Source organism: Staurois parvus, unplaced genomic scaffold (assembly GCF_062004578.1).
Source record: "Staurois parvus isolate SC_StPar_1 unplaced genomic scaffold, SC_StPar_1.0 ptg000058l, whole genome shotgun sequence".
Classification (NCBI taxonomy): Eukaryota; Metazoa; Chordata; class Amphibia; order Anura; family Ranidae; genus Staurois; species Staurois parvus.
The window spans coordinates 5,636,118-5,657,162 of NW_028317854.1; the positions used below are offsets into that span (position 1 = coordinate 5,636,118).

The 21,045-nt window shown below is 43.9% G+C and overlaps 1 protein-coding gene across 3 annotated transcripts in view; it reads right to left on the bottom strand.

Annotated features, from left to right (window-relative positions):
• Positions 1-17,441, bottom strand: part of TPST1 (tyrosylprotein sulfotransferase 1) — a 170,190-nt gene extending 152,749 nt beyond the window's left edge. For all 3 annotated transcript variants that reach the window (XM_089668457.1, XM_089668456.1, XM_089668455.1), the window contains exon 1: positions 17,286-17,441. The gene's annotated coding sequence lies outside the window, so the exon portion shown is untranslated. The remainder of the gene's footprint in view (positions 1-17,285) is intronic.
• Positions 17,442-21,045: the final 3,604 nt, after the last annotated feature.

Genomic DNA, 21,045 nt, shown 5'->3' on the forward strand with positions numbered 1-21,045 from the left:
TACGCGAGGTGCGCGCACCCTACCTGAGCCGCCATTCGTGGCTGCGGCTATCAATCACGGGTCTGGCAGGTGATTACTCGCCGGCACCCGGTGATTGCCGAGCATCTTTGACAGGGAGAACTGTTTGTAAACAAAACAGTTCTCCTGTCAGCTCGTGCACAGCACAGCCATGAAAAGCAGTGTAATTACAGTGAAGAACACACGGCTGTCGCAAATGTGCGAAGCATAGATGGACGCGGTTCAACCATTTTGGCTTCAACCTCCATCTTGGCGGAGGAATTGACCCTCCTGATATATGTTATTCCCTCATTCTTGTCCCCCCCTCCCTTCCTGAGAGGCTTCCTCGTGAAAAGATAACAGAGCCTTCCCAGGAGTTGAAAGGGACTCTGGGCTAATAAACTTAATTCAGCATAGGTGACAGAATTAGATGAACACTTCTCTGATCAATTTTTCCCCTATGTTTCATATCTTGGAATATGAGAGACTTACATTAAAACCAGACATCCCATCAGATGGGCTAGGAGCATGTGAACCATTTGATAAGTCATTCGAATTATCTTGGACCATCAGGGGAGCCGAAACATAGAACTCACGAACCGTGCCACATATAATTTCATAATACATATCTAAATAATCCTCAGGATTATCTGCATAATAAAATACCCGCGGGTGGACTGTAGCTTGTGCAGCTGGGAAGTTATGAACCAGAATATGAATTTGGAAAGATGTGAGCTCCAGTTTAGGGTTCCGCCCGACGATCCTTCCCTGCACAAGGGATTGGTTTGCTACTTCAGAACCACCCCCTGCTGGGAAACTAAAACAGGCTGCCAAGCCTAAGGAAGGTAGAATTGAAGGCATCTCCCATTTTTCCATCGTAACAATGGGAGATCAAAGCACCATTCTGCTCTAAAAACGTGGATCTGCTTACATCAAAGGCTTACTGGCAAGTAACTTAACCCTTTAACTTCTCTCTGCTATCCCTTTGCTGTACTATGCGGTTTCCTGTATATATATATATATATATATATATATATATATATATATCTTAGTTACATCTTCTCTGTAAATATTTTATTGCACCTGTTTGACCCTTTTAGTAATAAATCTCTCTTTCTGAAAGTGTTGAACTGTTTCTACAGCCCTTAATTGCAATTTACGAATCCCTGCCTTTGAAGAGACACTACTGTTTGTTTAAACCTCTGTATAACCGGCCTGCGGACCGTTTTATACAGACGATCATTTTAATCATTATAGTGTTAAAACTGATAACGTTTCCTCTTTCTCTGTAAAAAAAGGAGGTGGTTGCAGTGTGGAGGGATAGTTGCGTAATTAACCCGACCCAGTAACAAGCGCATTCAAGCTGCCAGTACATAGATTGTGGTCCATTAGCTGCAAAATTGTTGTGCAGGGTGCAGCTGGGTGTGGCATTGTTACGCACGTCACATTGCGGTTTTAGATCAGCCAGTCCTTCGGTCACAAGTTCGATGAGAAGGTCTGGGGTCTGACTCCGCAATCTTGACATATTGGACGTCGTGATCGTGAGACTATCGCATGTTGGTGGCGGCGATCTTGCGATCGTGACAACGGTCCCATAGTAAAACACACCCAGTACAGTTAACCCTTTGATCACCCCTCATGTTAACCCCTTCCTGCCCAGTGCCATTAGTACAGTGTCAGTGCTTTTTTTTTTTTTTTTAAGCAGTGATCACCGTATTGGTGTCACTGGAATGTCAGTGACACCAAGTCAGTTCCTGCCAGCGTCAGAATGCCCGCCGCAGTCCCTCTATACATCGCTGATTGCCATCATTACTAGTACAAATTAAAAAAAAATTCCAGAATCTATACCGCCACTTGTGTGTTTTTAGCAAATACATTTTGGCCTAAATTTATGACAAAATTAGATTTTTAAAAATGTTTTATTGGACATTGTCTCAAAATTGTCCTTTTTTTGTTTTTAATAGCGCAAAAAATAATAAACGGACTAGCAATCAAATACCACCAAAAGAAAGCTCATTTTGTGGGGAAAAAAAGGACGTAAATTTAATTTGGGTGCAGTGTTGCATGACCGCGCAATTGTCAGCTAAAATAACGCAGCGCTGTAGTGCAAAAAATGGCCTGGTTAGGAAGGGGGTAAATCCACAGGAGGGCAAGTGGTTAAGTAACACCCTTTTATAATCAAATGTCTGCTGGACAATGAATAGCTCACCTGTAGTTGAATTTGTGTTAATTAGGATTTTGTTTCAATTGGGTGTATTCATTTTCCACCTTGGTCTTGAATGAATTTGTTAGGAAAAATACTTTTGTGTGTATGCCAATTAACAAATCTTATTTGCAATCAGTGGTCCACATTTGTGGGAGTATTTTGTAGTATAGTGTCCCATAGAAAATGTTTATATTGAAAGAAAAGGTTTTCTGACAAATCTGTTGGGGTGTACTCATTTATGATAAGCACTGTACATTCCACATTAATAATAATGCTACCAAAATTAGTATGTGATATAAATTGCCTCCAGCATTGTTTCTGTTTTTTCTTGGTGCATGCTGCCATTTTGCTAAAGCTCAGAGCCCCTGAGCAGCAGTAAATCTTTAGGCTGTCAGCAGATTGGCCTCTACAGATTCAGCACAGTGCCTAAAAAAACAGGGCAAGTGAGCATGTGCAGAGCAGGGTGACTGAGTATATTACTGGATTTTAAACAGTATAGGCACCTATTTTTAATGTTTTACATAGCGATAACTGCAAAAGGGGCCCTGAAATGATCTAGCAGGACTTCGTTTTCTGACTAAAGTTCCATTTTAATGTTTATGTTCTAAATTTGAAGGACTAAAACTTGATCTGCTGGTATGGAAACAACATTTGGTTGTATTTTTTCCTGGATACCCCTATTATTATCTTTGACTAATAATAAGCTATCATAATTTACAAGGGGGTTATCAAATCACAGTGATATCAGTCTATGAACTTTCTCTCAGAAACATATATATCAAGACAGGTAAGTTTATTGCTGATAAGAATTTTTACATTTCTTTTTAGAATTCCTAATTTCCACACACATAATAAAGCATTCAATAGCACTACATTAGAGAACTATGCTGAATTCTTAATGTGGGAGAGAATCCTGAGACTGATCAGGCTTTCCTCTCATTCACAGATCATGCTACAAGCAATATAATCAATGAAAGCAGTTACTCAATACAGGAGGAAGGAGGAGTTGTACCTGAAGCTGTTAGAAATTGCAGCACTGGAATGTCAGTGACATGAAGAGGACAGGCCTCCCTGCAGAGAAGATTTCTCCAGGATCCAGCTGCTTACACAATGTGAGACATACTTCATTACAGGTAATGTGACTAAAGCTGTAGGGATTTTTAACCAAACTTCAGCTTTAAGGCCCAGAAGTGGTTTTTTTAACATAATTTCTATTAAAGTGATTGTAAAGGCTCAGATTTAAAAAAAAAAAAATAACAAACATGTCATTACTGACTGCTCTGTGCGTGTTCAGGTGAATAGAAGGGGGGGAGGGTAAAGAGGGAACTGCACATTGAAGGTTTTTTACCTTCATGCATACCTTCAGCTTTTAAAACCACTTTAAATTTGATATAACATACAACATTGTCATGTAAGGAGATATAAATGATTCCTAAAGAAAACCCAGTCAAAATTACACAAGGATCTGAAAATTAGTATAACTGTGCTGTCATGCTTAAGAAAATGTGCATTTGAGTCCTTATGCAATTTAAAGTGGAACTTTAATCAAGATATTAAAGTGTTATAAATGATAAAGGGTGAAAAAAAACTTGTGTGCCACTCACTTCACAGCCCCCCTAATACTTACATGAGCCTCATCTCGATCCAGCAATGTGCACACGAGCAGCGGCTCTCCCAGGTCTCTCGCTCTCAATTGGCTCCCACTGCTGTTAATCACAGTCGATGAGGAGAGAGCAGGGGGCAGGGCTGAGCCATGCTCTGTGTGTCTTATAGACACATAGAGCAGGGCTCAGGAATGAGCATGCACGTGTGCCCCCAGAGCAAGCAGCTTGCTCTGTGGGGCACGCAGCAGGAAGAGGCCAGGTGCGCTGATGGGGAACCCAAAAAGAGGAGAATCGGGGCTGTCCGTGCAAACTCATTGCACAGAGCAGGTTATAATCACATGTTATTAAAAAACCTGAGCCTTTAGTGTTACTTTAAAGTAATTGTAAAGCTTAGAATATTTTTTTATTAAAATAACAAACATATCATATTTACCTGCTCTGTGCAATGGTTTTTCACAGAGCAGCCCCAATCCTCTACAGCTTTCTATGGGGGCACACATGCATGCTCACTCCTGAGTTGCTGTGTTTGCATCTATTGACACAGACAGCATGGCTTGGCCTTTTCCCACCACTCCCTAGTCACAGAATTTGACTGACAGCAGTCACTGTGGCGGGAAGAACATAGAGAGACGCTGATTTCATGCACAGCGCTGCATCAAAATAAGGCTCAGGTAAGTATAAGGGGGTGAGGGGGGATTATGTTACATGAAAAGGTTTTTCTTTTTACTTAATGCATTAAGGTAGAAAACCTTTAAGCTTTAAAATCACTTCCTGATAGATCAGTTCAGGTTGGCCCCATTTGCAGGTATAGTTATGTAAAACATTAACCTCCTTAGTGGTATTCCCGAGTGTAGCTCGGGGTAAAATTTCTATACCAAGAGCGGTAACCCCGAGCTACACTCGGGCTTACCATGCGGCGTTGCTCTGAGAGTCCCTGCAGCACTTACCTTGTCCTTCGCTCCCGCGATGTGTCCCCTACAGCGTCCCCGGCCATCTCCTCCGGCTGATGCCGGCATCTGGCTTCTGTGTTCCGGTCCCTGTGACGTCGGGACGTACAGGCGCCGGAACCGGCGGGAAATTTTAAATTTTTAAAAAATGTCATTTTTGCTGTCATTGCTATTTCAATGCATTTCACATACATTTTGTCCCTACTGCTTTGTCCTGTGCCCTGCCTGCATGTTCTTTCTGCCTGGAAACTTAAAAAAGTCCATGGCGTTCAAAAAGCATCCCTTTACGTCAAAAGCGGTTTTAGAACAGCGATAGTAAATCAGAACCACTTGCAGAATTGAGTGATAATGATTTGTGGGGAAATTCGTCATCAGACACTGAAAACGATTTTGTGACTTTGCTCAGCGATGTGTGAATTTGCCTCTGTATTTCAAATTTCAGTGTTTTTGGTTTGATTATATTATTGAATTAAATGTATTATTATATTATTTTTTATGATTATTTATTAAATTATAATTTATGATTTCGTGTTTCAAATTTTATCATACCCGGGATGTTTAATAGACTCTTGTTCGGACAGATTTCAGTGAGTTATTCCTAAAAATTACAGCCTACAATAAAAAAAACACATATTTCCATGCAAACAAAATGGTACCGCTTTCAGCACAAAAAATCGGAAAGAATCATACCGCCGAGGAGGTTAAAATAAGTGCATACACTATACTAAGATCCAATAATACACTGACGCACCCTGCTCTGCAAATTCTCAGTTGCTTTCTATTCTCAGTAGTGTGCCTAAAATCAGAGCTACTAGAGGTCGATCAGCTGACAGCTTTAAGATTTACTGTTGCTTAAGGGGAAAGAAAGCAACAGGAATGAAACAAACTGTGCTGTGGGAACACAGATTAGGGAGAGGGAAAAGAAAAGCAGGAGAGGTGACAGGCCAAACTCTACTGCCAAGTAGACACAAAATAGTTAAACTACCAAGGCTACTGGCTTATCCCCTCTTTTCCCTCATCAGCAGTCTTTAGGCCCCATGTACACGAGACGTTTTTGAACAATGGAAACTGACTACTAGAAAACGTATGTTAAAAAAAAGTCTGTTTAGCCGCGATTGCATAACGCGTTTATGTGTGTTTGTGTTTCGAAGCGTTTTTTAAAGATAAGCACAGGAGAACCTCCCAAATGCCCAGAATGTACTGAAAAGTGGTAAATTATTAACTATTTCAGACTGTTTCAGAGAAATACAGAGTAGAAGCAGACACAGCAGTATGTGTTGAAATAATTAGGTGCGAGTTGCTCATTAACATTTTTGTTTCCAAGGGTGGGAAAGGTGTCTACTGGAGTGCGTCATTAAGGCCACCTGGCAGGGGGTCTTCATGAGGAATTTGAGGTGTGAATGGGCATTAAAATATATTTTGTTTCCAAGGTTGGGAGAGGGCTGAGCTGTGAATTGGTCATTACAATGTGTGACAAGCTTGGTAGGAACATCCTGTGTTAAGTGTTTTGTCCATCTGAGCACCTTGAAAACTCTTTACCTGCATTTTTCATGATAAAAAAAGGCTCTGGACAGCATTGGGAACCGGAAGAGTTAAAAAAAATTTCAAACGCAAACGCTTATACATGTGATTTGCCACGTTTAGATGCATTTACAAGCGTTTTGCGTTTGAAATGCTGATAAAATCGACGTCTGAACGCAAGTTTGTTGCATTCATGAAAACGACTGTAAACTCAACTGCCTGTAAATGCCTGTAAACGAAGATGTGTACATGGACACATAGGAAAACATTAGGTTGAGTTCAGGGGCTGCTGAAAAAAATGCTGAACAGCTCCTAAATGTGACTTTATTAGCTGCAGTGTGCAAGAGCCCTTAGACTTCAGCACTGTAAAGTTTCTGTCAGCCTTCTTCTCTATCTGAGCCAAGACATGCAACCAAGGCTGTTAATGCACACATTTAATTAAAGAAAGTGACATAGTTTTTGAGACCAAAGATAGGAAGGACTGCTCTGGGCTTCAACAATACACTAATGTTGGTAGCATAATTATTCATGTGTAATGTATGTTCTTTTGTTAAATAACATGAATTCAATTGTTCTCAAACTGTTATGGTTAAAATGAATATTCAGCTTGTGTACAAAGATCAGAGGCTACCTGAAATCTGACAGTTGCCACCTGTGACTGAACTGGGACACTAAACTACTTCAGAATCCAGAAACTGTTGGAGGTCAGTTAGAATTTCTTCTTCAAAGTTATGTTTCCATTTCAACCTGAATCCAGGTATACTGCATATGTCTACAACTGTCAAAATGTTGCTTTCTTGCAAACACGGCAATGCAGAAGACACTCTAAATGCAGAGTACAGTTTACCTTCAGAAACCTCATTTGCAGCTGGTGTGAGTTGCAAATCCTACCATTTAGAAGTCCCACTTCAATTTGTGGGATGACCCATATCAGTATCTACAGGACAGAGGTAGGTAAGACTTTGCGATGATCTTTGGTACACTTACTGCAAAAAAGTGCAGTTTAATTAAAGTGGTTGTAAAGGCTAAAAGTTTTTACCTTAATGCATTCCCTGCATGGAGCCTGCAGATGTGCCACCATAGGAAACAGAGGGAAAGAGGAGGAGCACAAACACTTTAAGGCTACGTTCACACTAGCTTTGTTAGAAGCCGTTAGGTGTTTGGGAAACGTTTTTAATGCTCCTCAAATGCCTATGAAAATTCTACACATAGCAGCACACAGTGCTGTTCACACTGAAGCGTCAGTCGAATTGTGGAAAAAACTGATGCCTCATGTCGAGTCAGGAGTTAAAGCCTCCCATTCAAGTCTATGGTGACGTTCCTCAAACACCTGGCAGGCGTTTGAAAGGCGGTTGTGAGGTATTTGCGGAGCTTTAATACCATTAAACTTCATCATAGGTGTTTGTAGTGCGGTTTTAATGCTTGGCAAATAAATATCGCGCCTGAAAAATTCGCATAGGGCATTTGAGGAGCATTTCTCCTAGATTGTAAGCTTGAAAGAGCAGGGCCCTCAATCCCCTCATGTTTTGCATTGTATTGGTATTGTTCTGTCACATGTTCTGTCCCCCTTTGTAATGTACAGCGCTGAGCGAACTATTGGTGCTTTATAAATACTGTATAATATAAATACTGTATAATAATTTGGGGAGCTTTAAAAATGCTTCCCAAATGCCTGTCTAACTCCTGTCAAATGCTATAGGGGCGTTTGGCAAGAGTTAGAAATTAGTCAAGTGTGAACGAGCCCCAAGTCTGATTGGATCATATTGCTAGCATTTCCGCTGTAAGCCTGTATTCTGATATTTATACAGTACATTGATTTATTACAGGCATCTACTGTGTATAGCGCTGACCAGGGGCGGACTGACAACTCATGGGGCCCCCGGGCAATAGGGGATCATGAGGCCCCTGTGTCCTTGCCCAAACTCAAAAAAGCCTATGAAAAAGGTACCAGGGGCATCTCATGGGGCTCCCTACTGACCCCGAGCCCTCGGGCGGTGCCCAAGTTTCCAAATGGTCAGTCCGCCCCTGGCGCTGACAATTTACGAAGTGCTTTACATATTGTACAGTCACACCAGCCCCTGCCTGCTTACAATCGAAGGTTTCTAACTCACATGCATACATACACATACTAGGGCATTGCTTGAGTATGCAACTAACCATTTTGAATGAATACATAACTAGACCAACAGCTGACTGCATGATGCCGTACCTTTCCCACAGTTATGAGTCTCTCAAGTGCTGCCAAGGGAACCCCTCATATCTCTCTACTTGCTAGTAGTGCAGATTATGATTAAGCACATCTGCTTTGAAAACAAGAGAATACCCAGGTTCTGGACAGCATATCAGAAATCCCTCACATTTCTACACACGGACAGAAAATACATTTATGGATCTGAAAACGGCCGAGTCAGTATTGGCAGGGGCACTCTAACAGCCCAGTGGCTTTAGGGACACAAACATCTGCAGAAAAGGTTGGAGCTGACAGATCACGCTATTAACTACAAAATGCAGTGCTCTGTTTATGCAGTGACAGTCACGGTTTAACTTGCTGGACAAGCAGCACATCCACTGTCTGGCCTGCACAGCTGGATGACAAGTCTGTCTATATTGTGCTACACACTTTAAAACAAGTGTTACATATATCCACTGCTATACAACAAAGGTAAGCAGATCGAATGCCAGTTCATCAGCAGTAAGGCAAGCAGCCTCAATACCATAATATCCTGCATGATGCAAACAGCCACAATGTCAGGAGCCCAAAGCTAAAAACAGCAGACTGAATGCTATAGACAGTGGTGTAACTACAGCCATGGAAGTCCAAGTGACTGCTATGGGGCCTGGGGTGAAAAGGGGCCCCATCAGGTTAGGTTCATGAGGCCAGCAAAGAGGCAGTAAAAATAGATGGTCAATCCAGCACTGCCTGTCAAACTTACCGATTGAAATCAATCAGCATACACCATCACTGCGAACTAAGAACTTGGTGCTGATGTTGTGGAGGGGGGGGGGTTCTTTTTGTTCCACATTTTATAATCTCCCAGGTATCTGACACAAGTGAAAAAGAGCAAAGCATTACCGTGATAATAGGAAATGTAATATAAAATTACAAATGCATACTCACAAACCAAAAAGGTCATAAAAACAGAGACAAGGAGTCAAAGATGCCAGTTGTGGACAGCAGAGGTCCTCGGGTAATCTATTGCTCTGAGGAAGGGAGTTCGACCCCCGAAACGCGTTAGCACTTTTACCCGAGGACCTCTGCTGTCCACGACTGGCATCTTTGACTCCTTGTCTCTGTTTTTATGACCTTTTTGGTTTGTGAGTATGCATTTGTAATATTAGAATACATTTCTTACTATCACGATAATGCACGAGGAGAGCGCGCCCTGTTTTGCTCTTTTTCACCAGTTACAAGATTCCCCGATCTATCAAGGGCGGCACCTCAGTGAGTGCTAGATTCCGTGTTCTCAGTGCAGCAAAAAGATTTGAGCGCTGGTTTTTGGTCTTTGTTGGATCTGACACACGTTATAAATATATCATGAGATTACCAGTATATAAATTCTGTAGTTAGCAGATATTCAGAGAGGGGTTTTTTAACCCTTTCACCAACTGTCCCTATTCTTTTACTATGTTTACCCTGATGCTATTTCATAATAGTATTCTTCTTGCTACCATAGAATGACAATATGTTGCAATATGTTACCTAAATACATTGTTGTTGTGTTTTACTTATAAAACATTAAAGAGAATGGGCAGAGTAAACACTTGTGGTTGTGCTATACAGTGGTGAATTATAGATGAGCAGTGTGTGTGTGGTGGGTGCATTGCTTGGGCAACCTGGCATCCCTGTAATGCCATGTGACACGTCCAGAGAGGCTGCCACCAAAAACGTTCCAGCTGTACATCAGGTCAGTATGTGATGACTACTCTGTGACTGTCTGTACAAACAAGACAACATTTGAAGATCTTTCTTAGGTTTATTTCTCTTACAAACTTTCTTCACTTATTTTCACTTTATGGACAATCCAGAAATGTCTGGATGAATGGCAACTGTGTCAAACACTGAGCCAGCTAGAAGTTTAGCTATGCACTAGAAGCATGAGCAATGCCCAAGAGACCAGCATGGGAACAAGCAGTCTGACTACTGCAGAAACCTGGCACTGAGCAAGCAGCCTTAGTACTAGGCACCTGAGCGTTATAAACCCTCAATGTGAACAATGATACACACTCACCGGCCACGTTATTAGGTACACCTTGCTAGTACCGGGTTGGACCCCTTTTGCCTTCAGAACTGCCTTAATTTTTCGTGACATAGATTCAACAAGGTGTTGGATACATTCCTCAGAGATGTTGGTCCAACTTGACATAAAAGCATCACACACTTAAATATTTCAAATGGACCGTGCTAAGGTCACAAATCAACTAAATCCAATGTGCAAATTAAAGTGATAACACTGAACAAAATTCAAATACGATATTAGTATTCAGTCCCGACATGTGAATTATTAGTGCAATGGTGCTGTGTCTTTAATGGTGAACCTCCATACTGAAATGACAAGTGCTGCACTGTGTTCACACTGGTGCCCCACATAGATGTAAACTCACTGTCATTTCATGACCACCTATCTCTAGGTAAGTCACACTCGCTTTTGAGACTATCCCAGTATGCAATATGGTCCTGAGGGCCAATATTCCTTCCCCTCTTAACCGTGGTTGCTAGTAGTAACTGATAACCTTTCACTAGGACTTTTCTAAGTTTATTAGGATGTCTTTGTTGACAGCAATTTACTTCAATAGTTCTTCTGGACTTAGGTGCAGCCATCCAAAAGATGCTATCCAGAAAACTGGGGACATTGTCAGAGCTGTCCTCCTCTTTTACCTTGCTATAGCCTATGGAGCCATTCTTACTTCAGCCTATGAAGGGATGTACATGAGCCTCTTATCATGGCATAAGGGATGAGGGTGGTCATGTGACCTTGCACCTTTTTAACAAAAGGCATGTGCTGTTTTATCATAGGGGATGAAGGACTGTCACTACAGCTAACACTGGTGGGGCATGTACACTGTGCTAAAAAGGGGGCTGAGGGACCAAGTACTGCTGCTGTAAATGGCCATGTGACCTCTACCATAATGGGTTCTCCATCCCCCTGGTCCAGAAGCTAGTGTCACTGACCCATAGGAGACACAACGTAAGAGGCATATTCTCAAAACATTGCTGGTGCTGTAGGCTCCCTTGGTGGAAACAATTTAAAATTAAAAAGGTGGGTTATGGCTACTTTAGGAAAGAGACTCCACCAATCACAGCAAAAAATCAAAATACTAGGGACCTCACATTAGGCAAGCAGCTCCACCAACCACAGCAAGCACTCTAAATACTGGGGACCCCATGTTACCAAAGAGTCTCCACCAATAACAGCAAACAGTCTGAATACTGGGCACCCCGCATTAGGCAAGAGTCTCCACCAATAACAGCACGTGGTCTGAATACTAGGGACCCCACATTAGGGAAGAGTCTCCACCAATAACAGCAAGCAGTCTGAACACTGGGGACCCCACATTAAAGAAGAGGTTCCACCAATAACGGCAAGCAGTCTGAATACTAGGGACCCCACATTACGGGAGAGCCTACCCCAATAACAGCAAGCAGTCTGAATACCTGGGACCCTACATTAGGCAAGAGCCTCCCGCAATAACAGCAAGCAGGGAACCCACAATAGGGAAGAGGCTCCACCAATAACAAGTCATTTGAAAACTGGGGACCCAACATTAGGCAAGGGGCTCCACCAATAATAGCAAGCCATATAAATATCGGGGACCCAACATTATGCAATGGGCTCCACCAATAACAGAAAGCCTTATGAACATAGGGAGCCAACATTGGGCAAGAGGCTCCACCAATAACAAAAAGCCATATTAATAACAGGGACCTAACATTAAGCAAGAGGCTCTACCAATAACACTAAGCATTATGAATACTTGGGACCCCACATTAGGCAAGGTACTCCACCAATGACACTAAGCATTATGAATACCGGGGACCCAACATTAGGCAGAAGGCTCCACCAATAACACAAAGCCATAAGAATACCACAGACCCAAAACAGGAAGAGGCTCCACCAATAATAAGTCCATGAAAACTGGGGACCAAACATTCAGTAGAAGGCTCCACCAATAACAAAAAGCCATATGAATACCAGGGACCCCAGAATAGGCAAGAGGTTCCACCAATAACAAGTCATTTGAAAACTGGGGACCCAACATGAGGCAGAAGGCTCCACCAACAATCGCAAGCCCTTTGAATACCGGGGACCCAGCATTAGACAAGAGGCTCCATCAAAAACTGCAAGCCACGTACATATCGAGGACCCAATGTTAGGCAAAAGGCTCCACCAATAACAGCAAGCCATATGAACACCAGAGACTCAACATTAGGCAGAAGGCTCCACCAACAACCACAAGCCTTATGAATACCGGGGACCCAACGTTAGACAATAGGCTGCACTAAAAACAGCACGCCACGTACATATCATGGACCCAACGTTAGGCATAAGGCTCCACCAATAACAGCAAGCCACGTACATATCGAGGACCCAACGTTAGGCAAAAGGCTCCACCAATAACAGCAAGTCAAATGAACACTAGACACTCAACATTAGGCAGAAGGCTCCACCAACAACCGCAAGCCCTCTAAATACTGAGGACCCAACATTAGACAAGAGGCTCCACCAAAAACAGCACATCACAAATATATCGAGGACCCAACATTAGGCAAAAGGGTCCACCAATAACAGCAAGCCACATACATATCGAGGACCCAACATTAGGCAAAAGGCTCCACCAATATCAGCAAGCCACGGACATATCGAGGACCCAACGCTAGGCAAAAGGCTCCGCCAATATCAGCAAGCCACGTACATATCGAGGACCCAACGCTAGGCAAAAGGCTCCACAAATAACAGCAAGCCACATACATATCGAGGACCCAACATTAGGCAAAAGGCTCCACCAATAACAGCAAGCCACATACATATCGAGGACCCAACATTAGGCAAAAGGCTCCACCAATATCAGCAAGCCACGTACATATCGAGGACCCAACGCTAGGCAAAAGGCTCCACAAATAACAGCAAGCCACATACATATCGAGGACCCAACATTAGGCAAAAGGCTCCACCAATAACAAGCCATATGAATACCGGGGACCCCACATTAGACAAGAGGCTCCATCAATAACTGCAAGCCATATGAATACTGGGGACCCCACACCAGGGGCGGACTGACCATTTGGAAACTCGGGCACTGCCCAAGGGCCCAGGGTCAGTAGGGGGTCCCATGAGATGCCCCTGGTACCTTTTTCATAGGCTTTTTTGCATTTGGGCAAGGACACAGGGGCCCCATAATCCCCTGTTGCCCGGGGGCCGCATGAGTTGTCAGTCCACCCTTGCCCCACATTACACAAGAGGCTCCATCAATAACTGCAAGCCATATGAATACCAGGGACCCCACATTACACAAGAGGCTCCATCAATAACTGCAAGCCATATAAATACTGGGGACCCGACATTAGACTCCATCAATAACTGCAAGCCATATAAATACCGGGACCCCACATTACACAAGAGGCTCCATCAATAACTGCAAGACATATGAATACCGGGGACCCCACATTACACAAGAGGCTCCATCAATAACTGCAAGCCATATAAATACTGGGGACCCGACAGACTCCATCAATAACTGCAAGCCATATAAATACCGGGGACCCCACATTAGACAAGAGGCTCCATCAATAACTGCAAGACATATGAATGCCGGGGACCCCACATTACACAAGAGGCTCCATCAATAACTGCAATCCATATAAATACTGGGGACCCCACATTAGACTCCATCAATAACTGCAAGCCATATGAATACCGGGGACCCCACATTAGACAAGAGGCTCCATCAATAGCTGCAAGCCATATGAATTACCTGGGACCCCACATTACACAAGAGGCTCCATCAATAACTGCAATCCATATAAATACTGGGAACCCGACATTAGACTCCATCAATAACTGCAATCCATATAAATACTGGGGACCCGACATTAGACTCCATCAATAACTGCAATCCATATAAATACTGGGGACCCCACATTAGACTCATCAATAACTGCAATCCATATAAATACTGGGGACCCCACATTAGACTCCATCAATAACTGCAATCCATATAAATACTGGGGACCCCACATTAGACTCATCAATAACTGCAATCCATATAAATACTGGGGACCCCACATTAGACTCCATCAATAGCTGCAAGCCATATGAATACCGGGGACCCCACATTAGACTCCATCAATAACTGCAAGCCATATAAATACCGGGACCCCACATTACACAAGAGGCTCCATCAATAACTGCAAGACATATGAATACCGGGGACCCCACATTACACAAGAGGCTCCATCAATAACTGCAAGCCATATAAATACTGGGGACCCGACAGACTCCATCAATAACTGCAAGCCATATAAATACCGGGGACCCCACATTAGACAAGAGGCTCCATCAATAACTGCAAGACATATGAATGCCGGGGACCCCACATTACACAAGAGGCTCCATCAATAACTGCAATCCATATAAATACTGGGGACCCCACATTAGACTCCATCAATAACTGCAAGCCATATGAATACCGGGGACCCCACATTAGACAAGAGGCTCCATCAATAGCTGCAAGCCATATGAATTACCTGGGACCCCACATTACACAAGAGGCTCCATCAATAACTGCAATCCATATAAATACTGGGGACCCGACATTAGACTCCATCAATAACTGCAATCCATATAAATACTGGGGACCCGACATTAGACTCCATCAATAACTGCAATCCATATAAATACTGGGGACCCCACATTAGACTCATCAATAACTGCAATCCATATAAATACTGGGGACCCCACATTAGACTCCATCAATAACTGCAATCCATATAAATACTGGGGACTCCACATTAGACTCATCAATAACTGCAATCCATATAAATACTGGGGACCCCACATTAGACTCCATCAATAGCTGCAAGCCATATGAATACCGGGGACCCCACATTAGACAAGAGGCTCCATCAATAGCTGCAAGCCATATGAATACCGGGGACCCGACATTAGACAAGAGGCTCCATCAATAACTGCAAGACATATGAATACCGGGGACCCCACATTACACAAGAGGCTCCATCAATAACTGCAAGCCATATGAATACCGGGGACCCGACATTAGACTCCATCAATAACTGCAAGCCATATAAATACTGGGGACCCCACATTAGACTCCATCAATAGCTGCAAGCCATATGAATACCGGGGACCCCACATTACACAAGAGGCTCCATCAATAGCTGCAAGCCATATAAATACTGGGGACCCGACATTAGACTCCATCAATAACTGCAATCCATATAAATACCGGGGACCCCACATTAGACTCCATCAATAACTGCAATCCATATAAATACTGGGGACCCCACATTAGACTCATCAATAACTGCAAGCCATATGAATACCGGGGACCCGACATTAGACTCCATCAATAACTGCAATCCATATAAATACTGGGGACCCCACATTAGACTCCATCAATAGCTGCAAGCCATATGAATACCGGGGACCCCACATTAGACAAGAGGCTCCATCAATAACTGCAAGACATATGAATACCGGGGACCCCACATTACACAAGAGGCTTCATCAATAACTGCAAGCCATATGAATACCGGGGACCCGACATTAGACTCCATCAATAACTGCAAGCCATATAAATACTGGGGACCCCACATTAGACTCCATCAATAGCTGCAAGCCATATGAATACCGGGGACCCCACATTACACAAGAGGCTCCATCAATAGCTGCAAGCCATATAAATACTGGGGACCCGACATTAGACTCCATCAATAACTGCAATCCATATAAATACCGGGGACCCCACATTAGACTCCATCAATAACTGCAATCCATATAAATACTGGGGACCCCACATTAGACTCCATCAATAACTGCAATCCATATAAATACTGGGGACCCCACATTAGACTCCATCAATAACTGCAATCCATATAAATACTGGGGACCCCACATTAGACTCCATCAATAACTGCAATCCATATAAATACTGGGGACCCCACATTAGACTCCATCAATAACTGCAATCCATATAAATACTGGGGACCCCACATTAGACTCCATCAATAACTGCAATCCATATAAATACTGGGGACCCCACATTAGACTCCATCAATAACTGCAATCCATATAAATACTGGGGACCCCACATTAGACTCCATCAATAACTGCAATCCATATAAATACTGGGGACCCCACATTAGACTCCATCAATAACTGCAATCCATATAAATACTGGGGACCCCACATTAGACTCCATCAATAACTGCAATCCATATAAATACTGGGGACCCCACATTAGACTCATCAATAACTGCAATCCATATAAATACTGGGGACCCCACATTAGACTCATCAATAACTGCAATCCATATAAATACTGGGGACCCCACATTAGACTCCATCAATAACTGCAATCCATATAAATACTGGGGACCCCACATTAGACTCCATCAATAACTGCAATCCATATAAATACTGGGGACCCCACATTAGACTCCATCAATAACTGCAAGCACCTTAATAGTGTACTATGGAGCCGACATAACGTAGCAGGCTCCAGCAACAAGCGCAGGCAGCAGTGTGCGGTGAGTTGCCCAGCACCGGTAAGTAGTGCTCAGGCACAGGACAAGCAGGGAGCCTCCATCCCCACATACCTAAAGTGCCCCCCATTCCCACACTGTTGATTCAGCCTGCCCCAGTCACACACATAGACAATCCTGGACTATGGAGCCACTATGATAATGACACCGAGCTCGCCCTGCACTTCTGTGTAAGTTACCCCGTGTGACCAGCCTTCTAGAAGAAGACATTACAGTAGCGGTAAGCTCACCTGTGTCCGCTCCTCGGCTCACCGCCCCTGTCATCTCCGGTCCCCCCCTCCCCCCGGCATCATCATTCTCCTCCGTTCTCTGGCTCGCTCCTCCGAGCACTCGCTGCGCGCACACAGTACGGAGCAGCCAGGCACGCGTGGGAGGAGGGGGGGTGAAGGGGGGATGTCAGCAGCGCCCTCATTGGCCATAGGGAACCGGGGTTTGCGGTGTGATGTAACCTGTGATTGGCAGGGTGTGTGGTAGGCGGGGCACGGTGTGTAGCATTGAGTAACTGGGGTGCTGAAGGGGGTGACGTATTATGCTGTGTGGCGGAGAGGGGAGCAGGGCACTGCTCGGGGTATGGGTGTGCGTGCTCTGCTCTATTAAGTGTTAGTGGCCTGACTGACAGATTAGTCTGTCAGAACATGGAGCAAGTGAACTCCACACATGCATACTTATTTCTCAGAAAGTATTGAAACCACTGGATCAGCATGACACCTGGCATTCCCAGCTCAGAATTAAGGATCTGCCTCATTCAGTACTGCTCTGTCAGGTAGTCAGGGGTGCAGCTTAGTGTACAATTCCAGCATCTGTGAAGATGAATGAATGAACTGCTCATGTATCCTCTCAGCATGTCCAGTCAAAGTGTGGAACCCAGAAGACCAGCCAAAGTGTGGAACCCAGAAGACCAGCCAAAGTGTGGAACCCAGAAGACCAGCCAATGTGTGGAACCCAGAAGACCAGTCAAAGTGTGGAACCCAGAAGACCAGCCAAAGTGTGGAACCCAGAAGACCAGCCAAAGTGTGGAACCCAGAAGACCAGTCAAAGTGTGGAACCCAGAAGACCAGCCAAAGTGTGGAACCCAGAAGACCAGCCAAAGTGTGGAACCCAGAAGACCAGCCAAAGTGTGGAACCCAGAAGACCAGTCAAAGTGTGGAACCCAGAAGACCAGCCAAAGTGTGGAACCCAGAAGACCAGCCAAAGCTGCCAGCGAACAGTGAAGAAGCTCTGGAACATCGCATCCCTACAGCAAACATTAGTGTGGTTCCGCTTTAAACTCAGGGACTTACAAAGCTTATTTTTAATAAAATCCGATGAGTAAATACAGAGCTTCATTTATTTGTGTCTTTTCTGCCAGTTCTGCTTTAACCACCTCCCATTCAGGGGCGGACTGACCATTTGGGCCCGGGGTCAGTAGGGGGCCCGGAGAGAGGCTCACTGGGCACAATTTACTAAGCAGCATATCACCGCATCCGAGTATGCCGTAGGATACCGCATAGCATTTTTAAAAATTGAATTCACCAAAAAACACTACTAAAATACTGCATGAGTTATTTTATCAAGTCATGCTGTATTTTAGTAGAGAAAACCATGCGGTAATGTTTCAGCTGTCAGTGGGGTTTCCTGCTGACAGCTGAATGTAAAAGAAAGAACTGCCAGCAATTAACAAAAATATTTAAAAAAGAGCATGGGGTCCCCCCTCCATCCATACCAAGCCCTTTGGGTCTGGTATGAATTTTGAGGGGACCCCCATGCTGAAATTTAAAAAAAAATGGCGTGGGGGCCCCCCAAAATCCATACCAGACCCTTATCCGAGCATGCAGCCCGGAATGTCAGGAAAGGGGGGGATGAGCGAGCACCCCCCCCCCAAACCATACCAGGCCACATCCCCTCAACATAGGGGGGTCCTTTCAGGCGGAGGGGGTTCCCCCCCAAAGCACCATGTCCCTATGTTGATGGAAACGAGCCTCTTCCCCACAACCTTAGCCAGTGGTTGTGGGGGTCTGCGGGCGAGGGGCTTATCGGAATCTGGAAGCCCCTTTAGCAAGGGGGCCCCCAGATCCTGCCCCCCTATGTGCATGAGTATGGAGTACATGGTACTGCTACCCATTCACAAAAAAAGAGTATAGTTGGAAAAAAGACAGGAGACAGTCTTTGATAAGTCCTTTATTAAAAGAAGAAAAAAGAATGTCCCCCGAAATAGATCCAACGTCAATAACAATGCCTGCCGCTACCCAAAAAAAAAAAATAATAGGCTCCACAATCGACATTGGCTCCCAGCGGTCTGACTGCTCCGCTGGCTTGACAGTTCTTAATCACTTCCTGACCAGCCGTTGTATATAAATGGCCGGACGGTGGCACTGCAGGGTCGGGTGGCCATTTATAAACAGCCTCCCCGCACCCTGCTTGTGTGCGCTCCCCGGGAGCGCGCAGCACCGCGATTCGGTGCCAGCTGTGTCCTCCGGACACAGTGAAACACCGATCGTCGGACGGGACCTCTGTACGAGGTCATGATCATGTGATCACTGATTGGCCAGTCAGTGATCACATGCAAAGTAGTAAGCAAGATGTCACTTCTGACATCATTGCTTACTACGTGTGAAATCTGTGAATGATCACAGAGGTCACATGGTACAAGGCTATTCACAACAGCCTTGTACCTTGTGACAAGCTGTGACCAATCACAGCTTACTCAGTAGTTCTCATTGGCTGCAAGAATGCAGACAGAGAGAAAGAGAAATGATTGCTTTTACATCCTATATGGGTGTAAAAGCAATCAATGTAAAAAAAAAAAAATCTTCATCACCCCCAAAAGTAGTACAGTGTCACCATGGAGACACTGTACTGCTAGGGTGACAGTATGTAAAAAAAATTATCTAAAAAATGTAAAAACAAATGTTTAAAAATATAATTTTTGGTTATAAACTAATTTGGCATATTTTTTTTTTACTAAAAAGATAACGGAATAAATTTTGGCCAAGACTTATGAAATATTATTTATTTGCAAAATTTTTTAAGAAAAACACTTTTTTTCAAAATGTTTGGACATTTTCATTTACATAGAAAAAAAATTTAAATCTCAGCGGTGAATAAATAGCACCAAAATTACGTTTTATCTGTCTCAAAAAAATTCAAAAAAATTCATATGGGTACAGTGTTGCATGACCACGCACTTGTCATTGAAAGTGTGATAGCGCTGAAAATTGCCCTGGTCAGGAAGGGGATAAAAGTGTCTGGACTGGAAGTGGTTAAATATGTAAGGGGCGGGGCCACCCAGTGACATCACGCGTGTGGCCCCCACCTCGGGACATATTTGACCCAGCATGTCCCGGTTGATGATGCCACAAGGAGGTTCTGGACTTTGATCTCTGTTTATCACCTGAGGCCAGTCACTTCACTGGGTATTAGTAAGGGTTTACAACCACTTTAAATGTCCAGATAGGTGACTACTGTTCTGTTCAGACATTTAAAAACATCCTTCACCACAGAGAAAATATATGCTCCCAGTCCCTGTGATACCTGTCTGGTGATTGCAGATCACCACAGAATGTGCAGAGCTAATCAGACTCTGTGTCTTGTTATGGTCAAACAAAGCTATCACAGGTGTATACACTGCTTGTGTTTAGATTCGAGGACCCTCCCATTCCGCTCACAAGGGCACAGATCTGATCACAGCAATAAGGGAAGGAGAACAAGCAGTGGCTGTGGAAAAGGCAAAGCTTCATTCAAAGGGAGAAGATGAGTTAAAGTGCTACTTATCACTAAAGAAGGTAATGGGTTGGAGGGTTAAAGTTCTACCACTAAAGAAGGTGATGTGGTGGGTTAAAGTGCTACTGGCCACTAAAGAAGATGGGCAGGGGGTTAAAGTGCTACTGACCACTAAATTAGGTGATGGGGTGGTAGGTTAAAGTGCTACTGACCACTAAAGAAGTTTATGGGGTGGGGGGGTTAATGTGCTACTGACCACTAAAAAAGATGAGTGGGGGGTTAAGGTGCTAC